The following is a 27,197-nucleotide window of genomic DNA, read 5'->3' as shown; positions in this document are numbered from 1 at the left end:
CTTTGTCCACAGGAAGCATAGGTTGGAGGGGATGACTTGGAGGATCTACAGCACTACTGAGTGCCTGGTGGAAGAATCCGGCATCCCTAAATTACTATGTGGCTGTTTCTACTACTGACCCACCTTGGACTGTGTCCTGTGTCAAGCCCCTAGGAGTGTCGAGTTGATTTTTAAAGCTTTGCACAGTACTTACTTTAGCTAATATACTTTCTGATTTTGGTTTAATGATTGCTCATAGGAATACCAGCTCTAGGCATAGAGAGTAACTATGTAAGATAAACTTCATTGACCTGAACTAGGAATTTTAAAATTTTAAATTTATAAAACATAAGAATTTTGAAAAAATAATGCCATGACATTTATTTTTCAATTATTATATTACTGTTAGATTGCTGAGAATTCAATTAATTTCTTATTACTTTATTATCTCTCTCTTTACCTCTACATTAAGATACACATATTCTTTATCTTTATTCAATTTAATGTCATTAGTATTTTGTTTGCTTTTATTGTAGAAAATGATGATATAGTTCTAATAAATATATGGTTATCAACATCATGAGTGTATACTCCATACCAACATAGATTAAAATACAAATCACATTTATTCTTCGTGGGATTTAGAATGACATTTTGTTAGGATTAAAATGCTGAGAGCTTGAACTGAATACTGAGATATTCAAATCACCACTTAAATGTTACCAACTTCACCTTCCATCCTTTCTAAAATGATTTTTGAACTATTATTCATAAATACTTGCCAGGCTTCAGACTGAAACTGCTATAAAATAATCTATGTTATCAAAGTATTGAATTTCTGGAGCTGTTTACATTCCTTACTTTGATAATGGTCCCTTGATTTTAGACCTAGCTGACAAGCACAGAAAACTATCTTTCAGATTCGAACTGCTGAAGTTGAATTTGGAAGATGTCATGTTGCTGACAACTGTCTTTCTAAACTAAGAGAGGGTTTGAAAATGTTCTTTTCCTGCTTTTGTTTTTCCTTTTTTTTTTCTTAATTTGTCAGTTAGTTGATTTTTTTCAAAGCACAGTTTTGAAAGCCTTACTTCTATTTCATCAAATTGGCATCCTTTTCATATTTAGGAAATATTAACTAAATTCAAACAATGTTCCACAAGCCCTTTAATCTCTGAGGAGTCATATAAATGGATTAAGATTTACAGAGTTTGCATGGTGGCATTTTATAACATTTGTAATGGACAAGAGAAGTAAAATGCATTCAGTCACTTAAGCTGCATTTCCATCATCCTTCTCCACCCTTCTAAAATAAAGCAAAGAAAAGTGGTCCATTGTTTAGTCTATTCATAGCAAATGCCTAATTCCCACATGGGGAAATCTTTTCTGAATGTAGTCTCTTTTAAATAGTATTTTTGTGTTCCACTTACAACTTTATCAGTTGTGCTGGAAATCAAATCATGTTTAAATAAGCTTTAGTATCCCCCAAAATATCATTTATTTACTATCAAGAATTTAGAAGAATGTCAGGAATGACATTCAGTGCATACAAAATGAATATAATAGTATCAATTTATGTGAAAATGCATGCTACATAAAATTCAAAAGTCATGCTTCTGCGTAGATATTTACATTATGAAAATATCCTGTTTCAATGGTCTACCTGAATTTTACTTTAAGCAAGATCCCTGTCAAGTACTTACTTCCTAAGAACTAATCCTCATTAGCTCCACAATGCTGGAACACTCAAAGTCCAATTCTAATTATTTGTATGTATTCATTAACTACTTTTATATACTATGCATTTTTTTCTGAATTCATATTGTATATAAATTACCAGTATGTGTGTGTTACTATAAGTATGAACATGTTACAATTATGACCAGTCCTGAGACAAATCCGGTTTTCTGTTATTTATTAGACATGTCAAATCATTAAGCCTTTTCAGCCCTGGTTTCATTAGATGAAAAATGGAGATAGAATAAATGACAACACACACACAAATTTTTATGTAGAACAAATGAGCTCATGTGGCTTTCCAAATTGAAGTAATACCAGTATTGCTTTTGTAAATTTTGCAAGTTCCTATTACTTGTCTGATTTTAATTTGTATCTACTCATCTTTACATAAGCAAATCTATTTCAAAATAAAATTCACACCAATGTGAGACTTTCTCTTTGAGAATTAAATGATAATTTAACAATGAATATAAAATTTGGTGTTATTTAATGGCAGGTATTTTTATATCACCTAAAAATGCTTGTTCACTACCCAAAATCATGTCCCATATATCAGTGGTTGTCTAGCTCCCATATTCTGGGAAACACTAAATTATTATATAGATAATAACTATAAAAATATAAGATATTATATAATTTAAGTGGCCACTTAACTGCACAGTACTCATAAAATATTTACTTAAGCAGTCCTCTTACTAAAGAGTTCAGGAGAACTTAATTCTTCATATTATGCAATTAAATCTTACTTTTGGGATATAAAATACTGTGAGGGAGAGAGGGACCTAAATTAATTCATTATATACTATTTACAGGTTAAGTCTCTGTTTAACAGATGCCTGTCTTTTATCAGGGCTTCGAGCAAGAGTCCCAATCTAAGGTGGATTAACTTGGATAGAGAGCAAGCAGTTCAAGCATATAGTTGCTATCCAAAAAAAGAAGTAATGGTCAAGTTCAGCTTGGCGAGGAGACTGCTGAGAGAAAAGATGAGTCATGGAATCAGCATCTTCTTAATCTACTCTAAATTCTACTTTTAATCTGAACTTTGGCCACCAAAGTTTAAGAAGTTGGCAGTGGTCATGGCTGGGAATTATGTGTGTGTGCATGTATGTGTGTCTGTGTTTCTCTGCATAGATTGTGGGGGTGAGAGTGGCAGTAGGGGTGGAAGTGAGAAATTGAAAGTGGTATCTAGGAAAGGGAAATGTCAAAAAGAAGGAGGCATAGATCAGAACTTGGACTATGACTGATTCGGGGATTATAATTAGGTTGCCATATGGATAGTCATTTGGTACTATGACTACATAGTATACGGATAGTCATTTGATTTATATGTCATTTTTTTCCATTCAGTTATCCTTTTTTGAAATGTGCTTTGATGGTAGAAAAATGGAGATGAGAAAATAGGAGGATAAAAGCTGGCAGGGCTCTTGTGGCTTCTGACCAATCACCCCTACAACTATAGTTTTGGTTTTTTTGTTGTTTTCTAAGAGAGAGAGAGAATTTTTTAATATTTATTTTTTAGTTTTCAGTGGACACAACATCTTTATTTTATTTTTATGTAGTGCCAAGGATCGAACCCAGTGCCCCACGCATGCCAGGCGAGCAAACTACCGCTGAGCCACATCCCCAGCCCATAGTTGTTTTTTTTTTTTTTTTTTGTATTTGTTTCACATTTGCTTGGGACAAAGGGTACTGAACTTAATAAAAAGTGTGAGAAGCAATGTTCTATAGAAAAACTATAAAATGGCCATTAAATAAATAGATATGCCTGGTCCAATAGCTTTACTAAATCCTAGCCAATGTTTGCTTACATGAAATAGGGATTCATTCAGAGCCATTAGAGCTCTGGTAACAACTTGAATTTAAGTCCCATCTCACTTCTACCCATAATAGGACATTAAAAACTAAAGAGATGTAAAACATTTTGAAATAAGTAGTTACCTCTCAGCCCTTTAAATAGTCACAAACCTTTTACTATACATCATAAAGAAATGGTTGGAGAAATGCTCTTATTTGAATAAAATTTTCCCTTTTACCCTATTATACATTAAAAAAAAGTAATTTAAGAAAGAATTTTCCACAGAAATTGGTCGTTGGTACACAAATGTATCAAATTTCAATTGTTTTCTAAGCACCTTTATAAGAATATGGCAACTTGGAAGCACTAATGGCTACATGTAAAGACGTTAAAAGAGGGTATGGAAAAACAAGACCCTTTCCTTGCTCATATATTAATCTATGACCAATGATAATGACATATATGAACAATAAGCTCTAAATACTGTTATAAAATATCAAACTTTTGCCAGACATGGTGGTGCATGCCTGTAATCCCAGTGTCTCAGGAGGCTGAGATAGGAGGATTGGGAGTTCAAAGCCAGCCTCAGCAACAGCGAGGCACTAATGAGACCCTGTCTCTAAATAAAAATACAATATAGGGCTGGGGATATGGCTCAGTGGTTGAGTGCCTTTGAGTTCAAACCCCAGTATCTGTGGGGGAGGAGGGGAAATCAATCTTTTTTTTTTTTTTTTTTACAGCTACTATGTGGTTTGACAGCTATTTTCTACATTTTATGTTTGCCAGGTCAATTAAAAAAATTCTAAATAAATAAGTTTATAAAATACATTCTATTAATTCCTTATGGGACTAATTTTAAAGAGCGCTTTAACAATCTAACATCTGTTTTCACATTAAACATTCCCAGGCCCACTGATTCATGAAGGTGATAGCCTTCACCTGTAACATATCCAGTAAAATGTGTACTTATGGTTCATGGCTCCTGACAACAACTTTGTAAGCTGCCAGTGCTATATAGCAATTTATTCTGTAAGTTCCTGCATTATCTGGCTGCTGACAATTATTCTTGAACTCTTGATTCACACATCTAGGAATGAAGGAACAGTTCTGGTTGCAATGAGATCCTTACATCAATAAGGTTTCATCAGGCACCTATCAGCTTCACACATTATTATAAAGTGTTCAGCTGTTTGTTAATAGCCACAACTGCTTTACTGTAATTAAGGAAATAGTGTTTTCTTTTCTTGTTTATGAATTAGGAATTTAAATTATCTTAATTTTATTCTACTCTAGGGAAGAGTCTCAGAACTCTATTGAGTCCAAAACACTGATCAGTGAAGTTCAGAATTTTATATTTTGCTTTGGCAATGATTTCTTGGATACGACACCAAAAGCATAGGCAAATAAAAGCAAAAATGACAAATGAGATTACATCAAACTAAAAAGCTTCAGAGCAAAGGACATAACAACAAAATTAAAAGGTAATGTACAGAAGGGAGAAGATCTTTGCAAATCATATATCTGATAAAGGGCTCATATCTAAAATATATTAACAAATCATACAACTCAATAGTAAAAAGAAAATAATTACTTTATTAGAAAGTGGGCAAAGGATAGACATTTCTTTTTTTCTTTTTTGGAACCAGAAATTGAACTCAGGGGCACTAGACCACTGAGCCACATCCCCATCCCTGTTTTATACTTTATTTAGACACAGAGTCTCACTGAGTTGCTTAGCGCCTCACTTTTGCTAAGGCTGACTCTGAACTCATGAATCCTGCCTCAGCCTCCAGAGCCTGAATAGATATTTCTTCAAAGAAGATACACAAATGGCCAAAAGATAAATGAAAAGTGTTCAACATTACTAATCATCAAGGAAACACAAATTGAAATCATGGTCAGATATCAACTTACACCTGTTTGGATGGCTAACAGTATGAAAGCTCCTCAAAAATTAAAAATAGAAGTACCATATGGTCCATCAATGGCAATTCTGGCATATATTTAAAGGAATTTGAAACAGTACTTTAAAGGGATATTTGCATTTCCACATTCATTTTAACATTATTTACAATAGCCAAGACATGGAAACAACCTCAAACTCCATCAATGGATTAAGAGATAAAGAAAAGTGGTAATATAATACAATGGGATATTATTATTGAGCCTTATAAAAGAAGGAAAATTTGCCATTTTCAGCAACATGGATATAGTTGGAAGATATTGTGCTTAGTAAAATTAGAAACAAAAGGATATGATACCACTTATGTCAGGCATGTAAAATGTCACACTCACAACAGAGGAGCAGAATGGTAGTTGCCAAGGACTCTGGGAAGGGAAATAATAGCCAAAGAGTGCTAGGTTTCTTTTATACAAGATGAGAAAAACCTAGCTCTATTATATAACATAATGCCTATAGTTAAAAAACAAAGCATCATACGCTTAAAAATCTTGGTAAAATTGTAGATCTTATATTAAGTGTTCTTGAGAAAGAAGGAAGGGGATGCTTTGGAAGGCGATGGATAGGTTTATGACAGAGTGGTGATGATTTCATAGGTATACTCTTATCTTTAAACTCATTTAGTGTATAATATGTATAGTTTTTGAGTATCAATCATACCTCAATAAAGTGATTTAGAAAATTTTATATTAATTACTCAGTGCAGTGCTTAGTCAACTTGTGCTCCAAATGCAGTAGTCAGTTTCTGTAATAGGTCTAGTGCAGAATGGAGAGTGTGGATATGAAGCCTGTGAATGTGAAACTTAAATTAACAGACTCAGTTAAAAGTGATGATTCAAAATTAATCACATGTTTGGCATATTGCTTTGATCCACTGACTTAAGATCCATTCATTTTATAAATGTTCACTGAGCAACTACTAAAGTATTAAGCATCATACTAGGTACTAGGGATGAAAATATAAATGACATAGTACCTTCCTTGTCCTAGTTCATTTTGTGCTGTGATAACAGATTACCTAAATTGGGTAAACTATAAAAAACAGATATTTATTTCTTGAAGTTTGAGAGGCTAGGAAGTCCATGGTTGAAAAGCCTGCATCTGGCAAGGGACATTGTTATGATTTAGATATGAAGTGTCCCCCAAAAGTTCATGTGTGAGAGACAATGCAAGAAAGTTTAAAGGTAAATTGACCAGGTTATGAGAGTTTTAATCTTATCAGTACATTAATCCTCTAATATGGATTAAATGGGTGGTAACTAAAGGCAGGTAGAGTGTGGCTGGAGTAGGGGGGAGGGCGTGCCTTTGGGTTCTTGGTGAACTAAGTTCTCCCACTGCTTCCAGGTTCCATGTCCTGAGCTGCCTTCCTCCACCGCACCCTTCCACCATGATGTTCTGCCTTACTCAGGCCAAGACTCATGGAGTTGGCCTTCTATGGACTTAGACCTCTAAAACCAGGAGTCCCCAAATAAACTTTTTCCCCCTCTAAAATTGTTTTTTGCAGGTTCTTTGGTCACCAGCAGTGAAAAAGTTGAGTAAAACTATCTTCTTTCTGAGTCATTTCTAAGGTGGAAGGCAGAGAGGCAAGAGGGCAAGAGATCCAGAATCAAACTCTTAGCCTCCCACTTTTTTCTAGCTGGCATTAATCTATGATGATGGAGCCTTCATGACCTGAACACTTCCCATTAGGCCCCACCTCCCAACACTGCTACAGTTGGGGTTAAGTTTCCAAACTTTGGAGGACACATTAAAATCACAGCATTACCATTTTAGGGTTTGTATTCTAGGAAATAAATTTTGTTACTATTGAAAAAGTGTAGATGAATGAGGCTTAATGACAGCTCTTGCCAAGCCCTCCCATTCTGCCATGAAGAAAAAGGGCAAAGCTTTTGTACTTAGGAGAAGTCAGACTAAGGTTTGTAAATGGACGCAGCTCAAGAAATGGTCAATTAGAATTCTCTAGAACTAAATCTGTAAGGCAGCAGTTCCTTTCACTAAAAAGGAATAATTTGCAATACTGTGCTGTTTTCTTCCTCAAAAAGTTCTTCTTCCTCTTCAACCATCCAAACATATGGATGAAGGTTTTTGTTTTGCCCACAGTATGGTATTAATAATTCAGGATTAACATAAGAATAACTCTTTCTACTAAGAAAAATGGAACAAATGCTATTCGAACTAAAGGAAATGCTGAGCTATTTTAAAAAGTTATCTAATTATCCTGTTTTTTCCTTGTGATGTCTTATAAGAATATTATAAAGAGCAAATTATGAATAATATTCTAAATGTCCTAAACCTCTAGAAACAAACTATGTATAGTAATTCAATGTGGAAAAAAATGAAAACTCATACCTCATCATCAGCAATTATTTTTATTTCAAATAAAACTACACACACCTTCATCATTATGTGGTAAATACATAGAAAATCTTTTAGAAATAATGAATAATTAAAGAAATTTTTTATAATTAAATTTTAAATATAATGTAGGCATCAATTATATTTTTAAATATCACAAAAGCATCAAAAACCTAGTTGAATATGAAAACAGACTTTTAAAATCACCAAATAAAATATGGATTATATTTAATGAAAATGTTCAATTTACTGCTGCAAATAGGGTATATTTTATAAAATATCTTCACATTCAATAACAATCTCTGTGTACAAAGGGATCTCTTGTATCATTTCATCTGTATATATGGATTATTAAGTTATTTTGGTATAAGATGAATTAACTAAATGGATAATTCTTACAGTTCAGATTTCACCAGCTAGTAATAATGATAGTAATTTTAGCTCTTACAGAATGTTTATTATGTGCCAGACTGTTCTACAAGTCTTAGATATAATATCTAATTTTACCTTCATAATGATCCATGCAATAGTTGCTATTGGTATTCCCATTTTACTGATGAGAAACTTTTTTCCATAAGGAGTTTTAATAATTTTCCCTAAATCACATAGGTAAAATGGCAAAGTTCATATTTAAAAGAAATTTTAAAAACACATTTGGGTAATTGACACAGAAATTCCTACTTTTCTATTATGCTTTAAAAAAGGACATTTTAAAAACCCACTATTTTTATTGTTATTTCACACAAGAACTCTGAATCACAACACAGGTAAAAAGAACAAAATAACTGAAATAAAGGGTGCTTTATGAAAATCTTTCTATATTATTCTTATTTTTCTAATTGTAGAGTGAAAATGTGATAAGCACCCATCCACAGACTCACAGTGGGAAAGTATTGATGTGCTTTGATAGCTAGTTTGCAGCTATTCCTTTTGCATGTGTTGAATATTATTATATAATAAGTATTGTTATAAAATATACCAGATGTATTCTGTAATAACAGCTACAAAGCAATTACATTAATAGAAAAAAATGAAGATGAAGATTAACATTTAAGTACCATAACATGCTAGCCACATAGGAATACAGTATCTGCAGTTTATTGAACAATTCTGCAATGGATATACTGTCATTCCAGTGTTTATAAATGAGGAAATTAAGATTTGGGGAGGTTAAATCATTATCACAAGCTCATCGATATAGTTACATTGTGGAAGCTCATTTAAATTTAAATTATACTATGAACTATGATCCATTTGAATGACGGTCCAGCAATATTATTACTTATAAATATCCTAGTCCAAAAGATTAAAAAATTAGACATATAAAATGGGGGAAAGTCAAAGTAGGTAGTAAGGTTTTTAAAAAAAATGTACTTGCAATAACATTATTCAAACATACAGATAACACAAAATTTCATAGTAGGTCATTAAAGAATAGAAAAAAATATATATATTTCCTACTATGCTTCATATTCAGGTTGTAACATACTCTTCAGTGCACTGCTTTTGGAGGACTTTAGAAAAATTATTTTCTTAGAAATACCTTGAGTTCATAATATATAAAATATACTAAGGAAACATCATATTGCCAAGAAGTAGGAAGTTTAATTTGGAAAAAAAAAAAATCTAGATTATTTTCTTAAAATCTAATTGAGCATATAGAGACATAGTGGTCAATGAAAATTTCTTTGGCCAGAACTTATGCATATGCTATGCCTATGTTTATATGCTTTATTAATGATAATGTAAATTATTATAAATCATCTTAAGATACTGATGCTCATAACATATCAACTTAGGGATCCAGCTACTAAGTTCTATAAAATTGTTGATGTTTCATGTGAATATTCTAATACTCTCTGGGTTGTGAAAATAAATTTGTACTACAATTTGTTTATCATATGAATCTTAGTCAAGTATTTTTATGGGTAGGTCACCTAGTCTGTGGGATTGTTGTGAGGTTGAATGAGTGAAGTACTGAAAGGCATTTAATACACAGGTCACACAAACACTAGTTCTTTTCTTCCCATACACCTTCTTCTTTGTATGGTTCCTTCGACACAAATGCTTCATACTCATTCATTTTCTAAGAGGACCTGCAAAAAAGTCTATAGGTACAGAGAGCAGAAAGGATAATTTCCTCACAGAAAATAAAATTAACATCAGGCTACGTAACAATAAAGTCAGCATTATAAAAACTTATTAATTTATCATAATAAAAATTAAATAAGTGACATTGTCTTTATTTTTTTGCTTTGTCTTCTAGGAACTGAGTTAACACTAAAATGTAATATTCATACCTTGTTGGTCCAGAATTCCATGAAATAAAGAAAAGACATTTTAATATAGAATAATACATGTGCTGAAGGTGTGTATTTATAATTGTTTTCTAATTTTACAATTTTATAAGTGTTTTCTTATGTTAATCCTGATAGCTAATAACAAATAACAACTTTATAAGAAAGTGTTATGATTTTTTCCTATCCCTTTTTATATAAGGGGTAAATTGGGTCTCTTTGATACTAAGCAACTTGTCTCAAGTTCTATAGCTACTGAAAGGCAAAGCCAGGATTCAAATCCAAGTAATCTCATTCCATATTCTATGCTTTTAATCTCTTCTCCAATACTGTTTCTGTTGTGATAGTTAAAGAATAAAGTGTAATTCCTTTATAGACTCCTTTAGAAAATTGCCTTAGAGGTCTAAAGCTCCTAGCAGTTCTCAGATCCAGCTGTGTTGTTCTGGCAAAGGGAGATTCCGCTATGGAGGCAGTAGACTTTTGTAAAGGAAGGGAATTAACTAGCTCTTCTTGCATTATAATTGTCTTCATCATCACATTTTTATATGTTGAGTGCTTACTATATAATAGGCACATTTCTAAGCTTATTGTCACTATTTGATTTTTACAACAACATATGAAGTACATTTTTTTTTCCTATTTAGCAGATTAGGAAACAAAGACACAGAATCATAAAATAACTTGCCTAAGTTCACACAGTGATTAAGATATGGTGCTAGAAGGTGAGCCCTGTATTTAGTTTTTCTATATCACTAATCAGAGAGAACAGAAGGAAAAACCAAAAAGACTTATCTTTACGGCTAGAGTAGAACCAGTGTGAGACAGTCTACAAACACCTTTACAACAACGAAAGGCTGTATAGCTGTGGGATCATGAAAATCCTTCACTCTGAACCACTGCATTATATTTCAGGACCAATTTATGGCAAATCTGCCTGATATATCTGTATTTATTTTACATGTCACCTTCTCTGTACACAGCAAAAAAAGTTACTTAATACAAACAAGAGCAATGAGACTCAAAAGATGCAGTGGTTGATAGTGTATTAAAATGCCATGAAAGTACTTTGTGAGAGACACATTCACCTGAGTGAATATGTGGGAGTAAGCAAAATGGGGGAAAAGATCTGTGTCACTTGAAAAAAATTCCATTAGTTTAGTATGACATAACTATTGGTTAGTGAAGGAACACTCTCAAGATGGCTGTACTCAGTGGTACACCACAAATACAACCTTATATCACACAGGAAGAGACCAGTGTTCAAACAGTACTAATTAGCAGTGAAGCCCCTCAGGGTCAGACTGATTGTGTTTGAACACCAGTCCTGCCCCTTGTCTTGTGAATTTAGGTCTGTTGCTGAACCGACTTCTATCCATTTTGCCATCTTCAGAGTGGGGAATAATAATTTTATTAATTCATTAGATTGTTATGAGAAATACATGAAATAATGCATACAAAATACTTAGTACCTTAATGAATAAAAAAAATAATTATGGCTAGTCTGTCCAATATTTATTTTGTTTTAATTTTAATCTATTAACTTTTTAAGATCTTTGCCCATAATTAACAAATTATATAGAAGACCAAACACATCTATTTTCTTTAAAGAGCCTATTAATTAAAATTCAAAGCTATATTTTAAATTCTTCAATTTTGTAAGTGAGAATGGTGGATTCATCATGATCCTTTCCTTAAGTAATTTAGAATCTCATTACACAATATCTGGAAAGAAGTATGTAGCATAAATTTTAGTAATTCACAAAGGCACATCATCACAGACTTCCAATTAAAGCAGAATCACATTTGACTTCAAATCTGTATATGCTATGGTGTGAATCGTTTCTCCTAAAACACACAAATGGTGTTGTAAGGTTTCAAAAGAGTTTCATTCCTGGGAAGCCATGGATATAGTCAGTGCTGGGAGGATCTGCCTGTTGGAAGGCATGGTGACCACATGGCCATGTCTCCAGACATTACTTCCAGCACCAACTTGCTTCTTACAGCCCACATTGGTGTCCTTAGTGATGCTGTTTTGAGCACATCTCTTTCTTGAGCTTACTTAATTTTTGTCCATATCATTCTTTGAAGACTTTACTAAGTATATTAACTGATTGGCCATACAATTGGTTTTATTTATCTAAGCAACTTGCAACTAGGCAGGGCCATGTGAATAACTTTGTCTACTAATCTGTAAGAAGAAATAACACAGTTTATTAGACAGAATTGCTTTTTGGGCCAAAGCATAAAGGATGTGAATTCTTCATGTACTCTGTCTACATCTGCCCTAGTGACCAGTGAGAATCTAGTCATAGATCTTCTGTTAGCCTGGGTCTTTGAATGACCATGTGGATGAAAGGCCCTTGGCTGATCTGCTTTAGACATGTAATAGGGGTGAGAAATGCACTATCATCATGTAAAACCAGTGCGATTTAAACACTAACTTGTCATCACAGCATATCAAAGCTTATCTTGACTAATCCAGACATTGGTACCTGGAATAGGGCACTACTATAAACAAAAACCTAAACAATGAGGCACTGATAGCCGTCAAATTATTGATATTAGAAGATGGGTAGAAAACAATCCATGTTATTTAGTGAAAAAACATTTGATAAATATTGTCTTTGATAAATTGGCCGAAAGTGTACAGATCATGTATGCCACAAGGTATACAGGATGATATTGGAAAACAGTATTAGTAGACTATGTTGATGACTTTTGGTAAGGTAATAAGGAAAGCCCTTTCACCAGGAAATAGTCAAGTGGCAAAGAGACATGAAATAGAAGAGAGAGTCCAAATATGTGAGGCCTTGCAACATTTCAAAGAGTAACTAATATAAACTACACAATTAAGAAACAAAGCGAAGGAAGGCTTTGGGTCACAAAAACCCATTGAAATTTAACCTGTCTCAAAGGAAAAATAAAGCTATAGTCTTACTGCGTATTAAAATTGTTAAGTACATTATGATGCTTCAGGGTAAATATCACATTATAATGAGGCTCCTTAAAATATTTCAACAGGATAAAATAACAGGGCAAAGATCACATTGAAAGTTTTGCTTTTCCACAGGGGTCAGTAGTCTCAGTGAAGCCCCTATCATATATACAGAGTGTAGAAAAGAGAAAGCAAAGCAACAGAGAAAGTATGCCCCTAAAGAAGCTTATGATTACTGGCACGTGCAATGTGATGTGATTGAATAGCTAGGAAACCCAATGAGTTTCTGAGGAGATTGGATTACCAAAGGAACCACAAACCTATACTAAGAACACTCTGCTACCATTCAAGGCTACCAACTTTCTTAAGCAGAAAGTGAGAAGAGAAAGCTTTGTAAGTCCTCAAGTAAGACATATTCCACAGTACCTTCTTCAATGTGGATAAGGAGGGTAATGGGAAAGACGTGCCTTCTTGAGAGTTCTCTGGAGACCCGAAGGAACAGTGTGGGAGGTGTGTTCTCCAGAGAGTCAGGACCCCTCACCCTCATGACCACCACACAGATTACTTTAAAAATTCTTATAGAACAGTGCCAACCATATGCCTGCCATTTCTTCTATTGTGATGGGGAATGGTACTGTTTATTCTGTTCCTCTTCTACCATTTTCCATTGGGTATACAATGAGCACATACATGTTCTTTTTAGCTCATAGGTCACAGGACCCACAAAGCCAAGTAGAAACCTATTGTAGAAACAACATCATATCACCAAAATGTCTACACTTGAGCTAGGTGCAGTGATTAGATAGGACTTTGCAATTGTTCTCCCTTGCTGGCATCTATGACATGTGACATGTGATAGCTATGACATGTGTAACATTTGTGCATTCACAGTATTTGGCATAAAATCTAAGTTGCTTTGGAAGTTAGGTAACACAAGACAAACATAAACTCTTGTCCTGAGTATTGATATTCATGGCTATACCATGTGCTTAAGAGGATTATAGGTACTCATATGATACTGCACAGAATTATAGACTGTCTTTTTGTTAAAAGAGAAGCCAGAACTGAATTTTCCTAATGAGTAGAGTAGTAATAAAGAAAATGTAATTATAACTTATTTTTCTTCAGAGGGTTTTATTCATTTTAACCTCACCATATTTTTTCTTTATATTAACAAAAGCGTGAGAGTTTATGTCATAATCAATTTTATAAAAAATTCAGTTTATTTTTTTAATCTATAGAGATTGGTATTTAGTGTTCAATTTGTCTCTTATTGAAACTCAGAACATAGGAATTATCCTTAATTTGTGTGAGCGTACAGTGATGTAAACCTGATTCTTAGTATAATAAAACATTTTAGCTTGATGAGCCTAAGGAAATAAAGATATGAAATAATTCTTGATAAAAGCCAATAAATTCATTTCTTCTCTCTCCTAAATTTCTTTTATATCATATTTACGTACTGTTACATAAATGAGTCAAAAATGCTTCCTGTATGTTTGTCTCTTGGTTGTTTAATTCTTTAGAGAAGGCTAAAACCTGGATAGCTCAAAAGTCTGCCATCATCAAACTTAAAGTTTTACAAACTTAAAGTTTCAAACAGAGTATCAAATAGGATTTAGTGAATGAGAGCTGATCTGCCTTGCATAACCCATAAACCTTGACCCAGTATCTACTGGAACATGCTATAGATAAGCCCTGGGCTATGAATTCATCAAGCCACTGATATCCCTCAGGACTCTGACCCAGAGACTCACTGTGGTGGTCACTGTGGATCATGACCTGGAAAGCTAAGCTCTCCATTTCCCAACTCTCTCCTCTGGGACTTTTTTTGCTATCCTTCTCTCCTGAATGGTGGCTCCTGCATGGTAGCTTTTGTACAATTCCATGTTATAAGGGGCTTCTGCATGCAAACCTGTCAAACTGTTACCTAAATTAAGATGGTATGTGCTACTGCCACCTCATGGTCATATATTTTTCCTTGTTTGGATCCCACATTCCTGGAACTTCTTATTTTTGTAGCATTTATTCCATTTATTTTTGCAGCATTTATTCTAGATTGTACATATCATACCTTATCAGTTTATTTTGTTTTATTTATTCATACATTTTGTTTATTCATTTATTCAACATATGTTAACCAAATTCCAACAATGTATAAGACACTATGCTGTGTGCTGAGAAAATAATGATAAATAGAACATGATCCATCCTCTTGTAGGCTTACATATTTGCCCAATCTTATTTGTAGCTTTGTTTCCTGAGGTTTACTTTCCAGTGGTTGCAGTTGCCTGTGATCTCAATTACCTGCAGTCAACTGTGATCCAAAAATATTAAATGGAAAATTCCAGAAATAAAAAAATTTATAAGCTATAAGTTGCATGCTGTTCTGAGTGTGAGGAAATCTCATGCCATCCTCTTCCATTCCACTTGGGACACATGTCACTCCTGTGCCCAGCATCTCCATGCTCTTTGCTCCACCTTTTAGTTACTCAGTAGCCTTCTGGATTGGCAGAATGACTTCAAGGAATCATATTTCTTGCATTCAAATGAACCTCAGTTTACTTAATAATGATTCCAAAGTGCAAGAATAGTGATGCTGGAAACTTTTATTACAGTATATTGTGATAACTATTCTATTTTATTATTAATTGCTGTTAATCTCTTACTGAGCTTTAAATTAATATATAGCTATGTATGTAAAAGGAAATAGTATAGTATATATTGGGTTTAATACTACGCAAGGTTTTAGGCATCTGATGAGGGTCTTGGAACATATCCCCCACAGATGATAAAGGGGGACTTGCATGTACTGGAAGGATAGCCAGAAAAAATTTCAGCTATGGAATTAATATTGTTAAAATAATAAAAGCATGTAGCAGAAGCTAGAACAACTCATTTACCTTTTGTCTACTTTCTTGTCTGAGACATGGGTCATGTAGAAAATGAGGAACCCAGAGACAAGTTCATGTACCCAACATGAAACTTACCTGTGAGTTCCTTCATCCAGCAGGTATAAATAAATAATCTGACATCCACTCTCCTTATTTACTCTCTCCAGTTCTCATCTCTATTGCTACTCTTTATCTTTATTCTTTCTCCCTCCTCTCTAATATCTAGTCCCCTGATTACAGCAGTTCCCCTTACCCAAGGAAGGACACATTATAAAACCCTTAGAGGATGCCTGAAACTTTGAAGAGTACCAAACCCTATCATTCGATACCTTTTCCATATTGACTAAGCATGTGCCATGTACTGTAGTCATAACTTTGGTGTTTGAGGTGCAACAGCAAAACTGACACACATTTATTTTCCCTCTTCACAACTTAATGGATAGATTTTTTTTTCTCACTGCACACCTTAGCAACCTCAGTTCGATATTTCTTTTCTTTCCTTAAGCTAAGACTGTTCAACCTTTTCAATTAAAGGAAGCACTTCATGGCTTCTCTCTGACACATCTGAAGTGCCGCCTTCAGTGCTCTTGCACTTTGGGGGCATTATTACGTAAAATAAAGGTTATTTGAACACAAGGTTCAATACCTTGCCAGTCAATCTGTTAACCTAAGTGACTAAAGGATGAGAAGTGTATACAGGCACACAGGACAAAGGGGGAGATTTTATCAAATTACTAAGAGTAGTACATAATGCAAAACTTAGGAATTGTTTATTTCTGGAATTTTCCAGTTTTACCCTGGGTAGCTGAAACCATAAAACACAAAACTGGATGAGGAAGGACTATCATATATTTGTCTTTTTTCCCACTTTTCTCTTTAAAATATATTGTTGTGGTATAAATTGGCATGTTACAAGTTAGTTCAGAATTGTGTTCCTAACTTCATGCCCATATATGTGTGTGTGTGTGTGTGTATATATATATATATATATATATATATATATATATATATATATAGAGAGAGAGAGAGAGAGAGAGAGAGAGAGAGAAAGAAAGAAAGAAAGAAAGAAAGAGAGACCCACACAGAGAAAGAGACAGAGATGGAGAAATACAGATCTCAGTCACTCATTTAAGGTCACATGTAATTTACCTATCATTCTTGTTTCTAATCTGTAAAGGGAAGTCACATGACTACTATGGTTATTAGAATAACTGAATAAATTCTATCAAATTTTGTGTTTAAGAGATATTGCAAGGTATCGTTGAGCCTATCTACTGCTAATAAATATGGAATTATCCAGGGTTATTTTTTTACTATCTTCTTTAATTGGTTAAACTGTGTTCTAACTCCAACAAAATATACAGGGTTTTGGAAACAGTTGTTTTCTTAGGCAGATCACTTGGAACACTTACTTTCTTTCGTTTTGGTAACTAAAAGTTTTGTGTATCATGACATCTCTTCCTTAATGTCACTATGCTAGAAATAAATTTCATCTAACATTACAAATTATCCTTAGGAAACTATAATTTAATGCACTGTTAACTTTTTGTTATTATGGAATAGTCACTTAAAGGGCTATTAGATTTCCCTTGCAGAAAGACTGATTTTCAAAATGTTTCCTCAGGTTATTCAGGGATGACTACTCAGGCTCTAGAACTTCCTTCTGTGCTCAGTGCATTGTCACAGGTGCTGGCTCTGGGATCCTGGGATCCTGGCTCACTGTCTAGGGAGATTACCAGCTTTCTGACCTTGGGTAATTTATTTAATCTTTCTGTATAAAATGTTCTTCATCTATAGGATAAGGAATATAAATATCTATCTCATAAAATTATTATGAAATTAACATTGAATAATATATTTAAAGCATATACATGTCTGCCTGGCACATAGTAAGCACTCATAAATGCTAGCTATTATCCCATTATTAATAATATCTGGCCAGGGTCATAACCTCAGCAGGTAACAGAGTAGAACTTCTATAGCCTTTTCCATTCTTCCATTGTTATTTGTTATAATAAAAAGGTGTGGTGAATGAAATGAACAATGAACCTTGAAGTTAATACATCTAGAAAAATGTCTGCTAAAAGGATCTTTGTTACTTTATATTTCCCGGGAAACAAGAACATAAGGCAAGACAGAAGCTCCTAAAAGTATGTTTGACTTAAGAAAATAAATAATATGGCCCAGGACAGAAAATGAGATTTTCAATTAGAACTTGTGAACTTTACATTTTATTTGGTTCACACCAAATGTTAATATATTTTAATTTCCAAGTTTTATTGGATTTCAAAGTCAGAATACATCATTTATGTAGCTAAGTTCACTGTTTTCTTTATAATAATCTGTTCCTAGAGATTAAATTTGTTGTATAAAAACATTATTAATTTTAAATGCATAAATAATTGATAATTGTCATACAGATAGTTTAGACTCATGAATTTTGTATTTCATAGTATTATTAGTATTGTGTTGTTTATTAGATTAGTGTTGTGTTATTAAAGCATGATCGTATTTCCAAGTCTTTTTTCCTCCTCATTTGGGTATCAGTTTTTATACAGTAACCTTCATTTCATAGCAAAAGTGTTAAAAGATTGTAACTGGAAGCTTATTTTTAGATATTCATGTTGATATCAAGTTTTCCCAATACTTTTCAAGTCATGAACAAATGCTGCAGGTGCAGTTCAAAATGCTCTTTTCAATCAGTTCAGTGCAACAGATAGATGCCTGTAAGAGTGTTTCTAGTGTGGTCAGATTTTCCTTCAGACAGTTCAGAGAATATAGAAATAAACAAGTGGTTCTAGTTTCCAAGGAACTTACAACCTAATATGGATGAAGTACAAAGAAATGGACACAAATCACCATTGAAGCTTTAAACAATATTTTACTTGGTAGGACCATCGGGGAATATTTCATGAATAGGTAGTATTTAATCCAGGTCATAAATGGTAAGTTGAATTTTGACAAACACAGCTAATTTAGAACAGTTTATGCAGAGTTACCTGCATATGCAAAAAAAATCACAACAATTTAGAAACACCTCATTTCTTAGGAAATTTCTTAGGAGATGAGATGTCTTATGTGGTTTAGGTGTTGTAGAAAATAGTACAGGTATGATAATTAAAATCATATTTAATAGCCCTTCATTCTAGATTAATTTGGAATTTCTTCTGGAGAAAATCTGTAAATGGGCAAATAAAGTTTTAATCTCTTAAGATATGGCTTATTGTTTGTACAGTTGTGACTTAAGTTTATTTTTTATTAATTAAAATTTTAAAATACCCCAGATGTGATCTTGTGATGATAAATGTGCATGAAAAAGAATCAAAAACTAGTCCTTTGGTAGACTTAGGAGAAACAAAAGTCAAGAGCATTTGAAATGGACATGAAAGTGTAGGTGCAAGTGTAAATGACAAGGGCCAGGTAGCAAGGAAAGAAGGTTAAAGAAGCACAGAATAAAGAGGAGACTAATTATTTGAAGATCTAATAACAAACAAGGCTTCTGCAATTAGTTCAAGAAGAGCTTATTCCACAAACCTATGGAACTCCAGCAAGAAAAATTTCCTATCCTTAGAACCAAGGGTTAAGATCTGGGGGGAAAAAAGCATGAAATATGTAATGTTTCCTACCCTGGTTCTTGCATCTGTTAGTTTTAAATGGCTCAGATTTAAGTAATTTATGTTGAGTGCTTAATTTATTAGGCTTATGCAAGTTACTAAGGGAATTAGAAGCCCCACAGTAAATTAGACCTCACCTGGGCTCACTGTTAACAGAGCTGCAATCCTTGGCTCACTTGTCTTTCTAAAAGACTTAGGCCCTGACAGTGCATAAATTCTTTTACTTCTGTTTTTCTAGTCATTACTCAATGACTGGTATACAATCACATCTCCAAATGTATTGACTGAGTCATATAAAAATGCATACATAAAGTTGACTAAGGGGTTGGGGTTGTGGCTCAGCACTGCATATAAATAAATGAATAAAATAAAGGTCAACAAATAAAAAAAATTTTTTAAAAAGTTGAATAAGCTTACAGTACATTCATAATTGTATAGTCACCAAATTACAGAATTTAGGTTCACCCATAATTGTATACACTCATAAAATATACATCCTGGAGAATAATTATATAAGAATATGAAAAGCAAAAATAGAAAAATGCCAAATCACATAGACAGTTTGATCCTAAATTTCTCATTGTAATGTTTTGAGCAACCAATAAAAAAAAAACCTGGCAGAATCAACAAAAGTATTGGTTAAATGAATAAAACAAACATACCTAACTTCATAAAATAAGATACACTCACATACCTATATGTTATTTGAAAGCATTTTTGCTTTCAAATAACATATAATCTATTCATTTTGTGATAATTAGAAGAAAAGGTTGAAAGGATATGCTATAACAATTGGTAATGACTGTCTCTGGAGTTCTCAGAGATTGTTTGCCTTTAAAAACTTTGTTTTCAAAACCAAACTTAATTATTATATTATTATATTATTTTTAAACAATATAATATATATATATATAAAACATTTTATAATCAGGAATAAATAACTAAGTGAAAAAGACTCTGTTCAAGGCATTGTGGTGAACAGATATAAATGATTTTTCTTCTCAAGAAACATTAAGTTGAATCAGATAATTGTATACCCATAAAGGATGATATAATAATGACCATATGAGAAAGATATGAGAAGTTATGGAAACTTAGAGCAGAGGGATAACTAATTAGAGATGTGATGAATGAGAAAATCTTCTTGGAAGAGGTAGCATTTTATTAAAATTCTAAGGGATAAATACAAAGAACAGGGAACACAAAATGTCTTCAAATTCTTCATTACATTGTTTGAACTGGGAATATTAATTTTGCTTAAAATTTTAAAGACATATTTAGTTTCATAACTTTATGAGCAGAAAAGTATTTTATCTACTTTAGTTTTTATATACATAAAATTAAAGAGAATTTTTAAAATCATCTAAGTATTGGTGAGTTTCTTTTTTTATTTCCTTTATAGAGGGCCATTTCATCATTCAAGTTTAAAACTTTAGTCTTAACATTTGAAAAAATACAGCGAATAGTATGGACAAACCTCAACATTGAAAATCTATATATGCTAAACCCAAGGCCAACATCATTCTAAATGGAGAAAAATTGGAAGTATTTCGTCTAAAAACTGGAACAAGACAAGGATGCCCTCTTTCACTACTTCTGTTCCACATAGTCCTTGAAACTCTAGCCAGAGCAAATAGAAGAAAGAAATTAAAGGGATACAAACAGGAAATGAAGAACTCAAGATATCACTATTTGCTGACAACATGATTCTATATTTACAAGACCCAAAAACTCCACCAGAAAACTTCTAGGATTCATAAATGAATTCAGCAAAGTAGCAGGATATAAAATTAACACCCATAGATCAATTGTGTTCCTATACATCAGTGATGAATCAATAGAGAAATTAGGAAAACTATTTTATTCACAATGTTCTTGGAAAAAAATAAAATATTCAGGAATCAGTCTAACAAAAGGGGTGACTGACCACTACAATGAAAACTGCAGAACACTAAAGAAAGAAACTGAAGAAGACCTTAAAAGATGAAAAGATATTCTATGTTCTTGGACAGGCAGAATTAACATTGTCAAAATGGCCATACTATTGAAAGAAATATAAAGATTTGATGCAATTCCTATTAAAATTCCAATGACATTCTTCATAGAAATAGGAAAAGCATTCATGAAATTCATTTGGTAAAACAAGAGGCCCAGAATAATTAAAGCAATCCTCAGCAAGAAAAGTGAAGCAGGAGGCATCACAATACCAGATCTTAAGTTATACTACAGAGCTGTAGTAATAAAAACAGCTTGGTATTGGGACCAAAACAGATATAGAGACCAATGGTACAGAACAGAAGACACAGAGACAAACCCACATAAATACAATTATCTCATACTAGACAAGGATGCCATAAACACACATTGGAGAAAAGATAGCCTCTTCAACAAACGGTGCTGGGAAAACTGGAAATCCACATGCAGCAAAATGAAACTAAACCCCTATCTCTCACATGCACTAAACTCAACTCAAAGTGTACCAAAGATCTAGGCATTAAACCAGAGACCCTGTACTTACTAGAAGAAAAATCATGCCCATATTTCCATTATGTTGGCTTACAAACTGAATTCCTTAACAATAGTCCTAAAGCTCAAAAAGTAAAATAAGAATCAATAAATGGGATGGTATTAAACTAAAAGTCTTTTTCACAGCAAAGGAAACAATCAAGAACATGAAGAGAAAGTCTACAGAATGGGAGAAAATCTTTTCTACCTATATCTCAGATAAAGCATTAATCTCCAGGATATATAAAGAACTCAAAAACACCGAAACCCCAAATAACCCAATCAATAAATGGGCTAAGGAACTGAACATACAATTCACAGAAGAAATATGAATGTTAACAAATATGTGAAAAAACATTCAACATCTCTAGCTATTAGAGAAATACAAATTAAAACTACATTGAGATTTCATCTCACTCCAGTCAGAATGGCAATTATCAAGAATACAAGCAACAATAAGTATTGATGATTACGTGGGGGAAAAAGGTACACTCATACATTGCTATTGGAATGGCAAATTGGTGTAACCACTCAGAAAAGCAGTATGGAGATTCCTCAGAAAACCTGGAATGGAACCACCATTTGACCAAGTTATCCTCAGCATATACCCAAAAGACTTAAAATCAGGATACTATAGTGACCCAGTCACACCAATCTTTATAGCAGCTCAATTCACAATGCAACCAACTTAGGTGCCCTTCAACAGATGAATGGATAAAGAAAATGGGGCATATATACACAATGGAATATTAATCAGTCATAAAGAAGAATAAAATTATGGCATCTGCAGGTAAACGGATGGAGATGAAGACTATCAGTAAGTGAAATAAGCCAATCCCCCAAAACCAAAGGCCTAATGTTCTCTCTGATATGCAAATGCCAACATATAATAAGGTTGTAGGGGGGGTTCACTGTATTACACTAAGAGGAATGAACGGAAGGGAGGAGGACTGAGAATAGGAAAGAGTAGAATGAGTCTGACATAACTTTCCTGTTCATATATGAATATACGACCAGTGTAACTCCACATCCTGAACAACCACCAAGAATAGGAAGTTATACTCCATGGATGTATGATATGTCAAAATACATTCTATTGCCATGTGTAATTAAAAAAAACATTAAAAAAAAACTACAGTCTTAAATAAGCATCTTATGTTTAGACCTCACTTGAATATTCCTGAACACCTGTGGGACTCTCCCGGGAATGCCCAAGTCACTTCAACATGTAAAAGCTTCACTGAATGCTAGGAAAGAACACAAACTTCTGGGGCATCTTTAGTATAAAAGGAGTCCATATTCTTTTCTAAAATCAGTAAAGTGAAAGAGTAACTGGACTGGAAATGGGAATTAAGAAAAAGGAGAAGTGGCAGGAATTAGCACAAAATAAAGCTGCTGACACAGTTGTGGCAAGGGTGGAAGAAACACAAAAACCTCATAAATTGGACAAAAAGATTATCTAACTTCTGTGAGCACAGACTTTTAGTATATCTGCAGATTCAGAAAGAAATGTCTTTCATCTTTTTTTTTTCTTTCCTCCAAACTAGATAGGAGCACTAGATAAAACATGGTTTAAGAAATACAGAAATGGGTCAATATAACTTATTCAGGAAGTTGGAGACATTAAAAACAGATGACTAATCTTTTTTTCTCAATAATCAGTATCTTACATAAAATGAACATTTTCTGCAATAGGAAAGGTTATTACTTTGAAAAATCTAAGAAGATTATATTCTTAATTTAATATTCCACTTATATTTGCCTAAATTAATATAATTGCCTTGGGCTATTTTTATCCATTTAATCATTTTCTTTACACCAGTCCAAATACGTTTCACTTTTCTATATACTATATTCTAAAATGCTATAATTTAAGATTCAATTTATGAGATTATAAATATAGAATTAATAGGAGATGCTTCTATGAGTTATTCTTAAAATAAGTCATGTTTATTGCAAAGAAACATTATTAAGTTAGAACAGGCTTTGGAGTTGCCCTCAATGGAGACTCCACCTCTGCTTATCCTAGGCTGTATGATCTGCACACATTACTTCACCTTCTTTTTCTTGTCTTTAAAATGGGTGTATCAATGCTTACATATTTCAAGTTGTAAAGATGAGATGATATAAAAGCACCTAGTATAACTCCAGGCTGGGCAATCAGAAATAATAGAAGTAATTATCAAAAGCACATACATTATGTATAATTATGTTGTTTTTATATCTCTTCATCAAAATTTTAAGTAAGCATCATGCAAAAATAAACTATTATTTCTCAACATAAAATCATATCCAAAAATCATTCCCAATTTCCACATATTCCAACTCAAACATATTAAGTGAAATATGAAAGTTCAGTGATGGTTTCTTTAAGATAAAAAGAGTGAGTCATATTACTTACAAGCAATTTCAGAAACAATCTTTGAATCTCTTGCCTCTGAGCCCTACATCCTTTGGAAACTGCCTACCACTCTCTCACTTCCTGTTGAGTCAATGGTCTGGCTAACCTCTTCCCTTCTCCAAATCACCCAGGCTCCTGTCTTCCCTGCACTCAGTGTCCTAGTTAGGAAAGTGATGGATCCCTTTTAGGCAGATTGGGAAAGAGGAACATAGACACCTTCCTTGATGTTTTTTTTTGTTTTTTCCCCCTCAAGCAGACTGGAAGGATCTCAGAGACTAGGCAGAGCTTTGCAATGGCATGAAACTATGAAGCACAATAAAAGTTTGTTAAAATAACAAATATTCTTCCTTTTCTTACATAGTACTCAACTAATTGCATTTAAAAAATATTATGAGCATCTACTATGTCCATTATGTTTTCTTTCCTCCTTTATATTCTGGAGATATCAGCATCTCTAGTAGGGAGAATAACCAAATGAAATACATTTGAAATTTGTGAATATTGTCATTTGTAATAATCCTTTGAAGAATATTTGAATAGGAGATGTGTCAAAAGCCTTTGGACAATAATAAGACTTATAAGTCACCTTTAGATACCATGATCTGACTCCTAGATTGGTCACTTCTGTCAAGATCAGTCTGTGCTTTATCACCACAGAGTCCTCTGGAAGCTGATGTACCATTCTAATAGCCTGGAAATCATCATTATTATTCTCTCTGTGCAAGAGCATCAGCATGTTCTGCAGTACTCCAACCCTAATTCATACAATGCATATTAAAAGTCATTTTAATTCCTACCCTCTTCCATAGGGAAAACAGCTATTTCCAACCAAAATAAACAATGATACTGATTTTTGTTTGTATGATGATTTCAATATCCAAAGTACTTTTGCATTAATCCTTATAATTGATTTTTACAATAATCACAGTAAGTATATGAAGAATCCGTGAGTCATGAAAGTCAGAGATGAACACAGGAAGTAAATGGCAGAGCTGGGTGAAGAACTCAGGTGTTCCAACTTCTACTCCATTGCTCGACTTACCATAGCTCATTGAATCACAATGGCATGCTCACAAGGAAATATATCTTTAACTGTTAGGATATGTCTTAATTTTTTGTCAGGTGAAAAACAGAAACCTGTCCACCATTACATGCTTAAAATATAACATAACAGCTTCATAAAATAGGGCTGATTTAAAAAAAAAATACTTGCTTAGTAGTTAAAGGGTCTGCTTTGTCTGGTTAGGTAAAATAAATTATTAAATTCCAAATATCTAATATATTATGAGATATTGTGAGAGATTTCATATGTAAAGATAAAAATGAGACTTAAAATATCCAAAATGCAAAGAGAACTGTTGCAATTTGTTTCACTACAAGAACATCAAATGAATTAATAACAATAAATGGAATAATTAAATGAACAAATGTGCTTTCGTTTTCTTTCAATAGCAACAATGATAGCAAACCCATAGAATTTGTTTTAAACACTTCACATATTACTACTTGATTAATAAGGTATCATAATCTATAGATATATGGATATTTCCCCAACTTTTTTGATAAATAAACTGAGGTATTGAGAGAATAACTGAATTGCACATGGTTAAAGAAAGGAACAGAGCAGAGATTAAAAACTCAGACTATGTGGATCCAGAGTCTAAGATCTTAATCAGTACATGAAAACATTCACTCTCAGATTATCCTATTTTTTGTATATACCAAATGTGAAATGGATTCAAATTAAAAAGCTTCTTCTCAGCAAAAGAAACAATCATAATTGGGAACAAATTCTTATCACACACATACATCAGACAGCACTAATCTGTAGGATATATAAAGAACTCAAAAAATCTTAACACCATAAAAACAAATAACACAATCAATAAATGGGCCAAGGAACTGAGCAGACACTTCTCAGAAGAAGATATACAATCAATCAACAAATATATGAAAAAAATGTTCAACATCTCTAGCAATTAGAGAAATGCAAAGCAAAACTATTCTAAGATTTCATCTCACTCCAGTCAGAATAGCGGCTATTAAGAATAAAAAAAATAACAATAAGTGTTGGCGAAGATGTGGAGAAAAAGGCACACTTATACATTACTGGTGGGACTGCAAAATTGGTGCAGCCAATATGGAAAGCAGTATGGAGAATCCTTGGAAAACTGGGAATGGAACCACCATTTAATCCAGTTATGCCACTCCTCGGTCTATACCCAAAGGACTTAAAAACAGCATACTACAGGGAAATAAACAAATCAATGTTTATAGCAGCACAGTTCACAATAGCTAAACTGTGGAACCAACCTAGATGCCCTTCAGCATATGAATGGATAAAGAAACTGTGGTATATGTACACAATGGAATATTACTCAACATTAAAAGAGAATAAAATCATGGTATTTGCAGGTAAATGGATGGAACTGGAGAATATAATGTTAAGTGAAATTAGCCAATCCCCAAAAACCAAATGCCAAGTGATTTCTCTGATTTAAGGATGCTGATTCATAATATGCTGTGGGTGGGGGGATTAAATGAACTCTAGATAGGGCAAAGGAAAAAAGGGGAGGGAGGAGAAGGAAGGGGGTATAGAAGTAGGAAAGATGGTGGAATGCAATGGTCATCATTACTCTAAGTACATGTAAGAAGACACAAAGGATGTGACTCTACTTGGTGTACAACCAGAAATATGAAAAATCATGCTCTATATGTGTAATAT

General features: G+C 33.2%; 1 protein-coding gene across 6 annotated transcripts in view; it reads right to left on the bottom strand.

Annotated features, from left to right (window-relative positions):
• Positions 1-27,197, bottom strand: part of Atrnl1 (attractin like 1) — a 708,669-nt gene that overhangs the window by 248,287 nt on the left and 433,185 nt on the right. The gene's annotated exons all lie outside the window — the stretch shown is intronic.

This window comes from Marmota marmota, unplaced genomic scaffold, assembly GCF_001458135.2.
Source record: "Marmota marmota marmota unplaced genomic scaffold, marMar, whole genome shotgun sequence".
Lineage (NCBI taxonomy): Eukaryota > Metazoa > Chordata > Mammalia > Rodentia > Sciuridae > Marmota > Marmota marmota.
The sequence above is the reverse complement of the archived record's forward strand: the minus strand, read 5'-3'. Positions and strand labels throughout refer to the sequence as shown.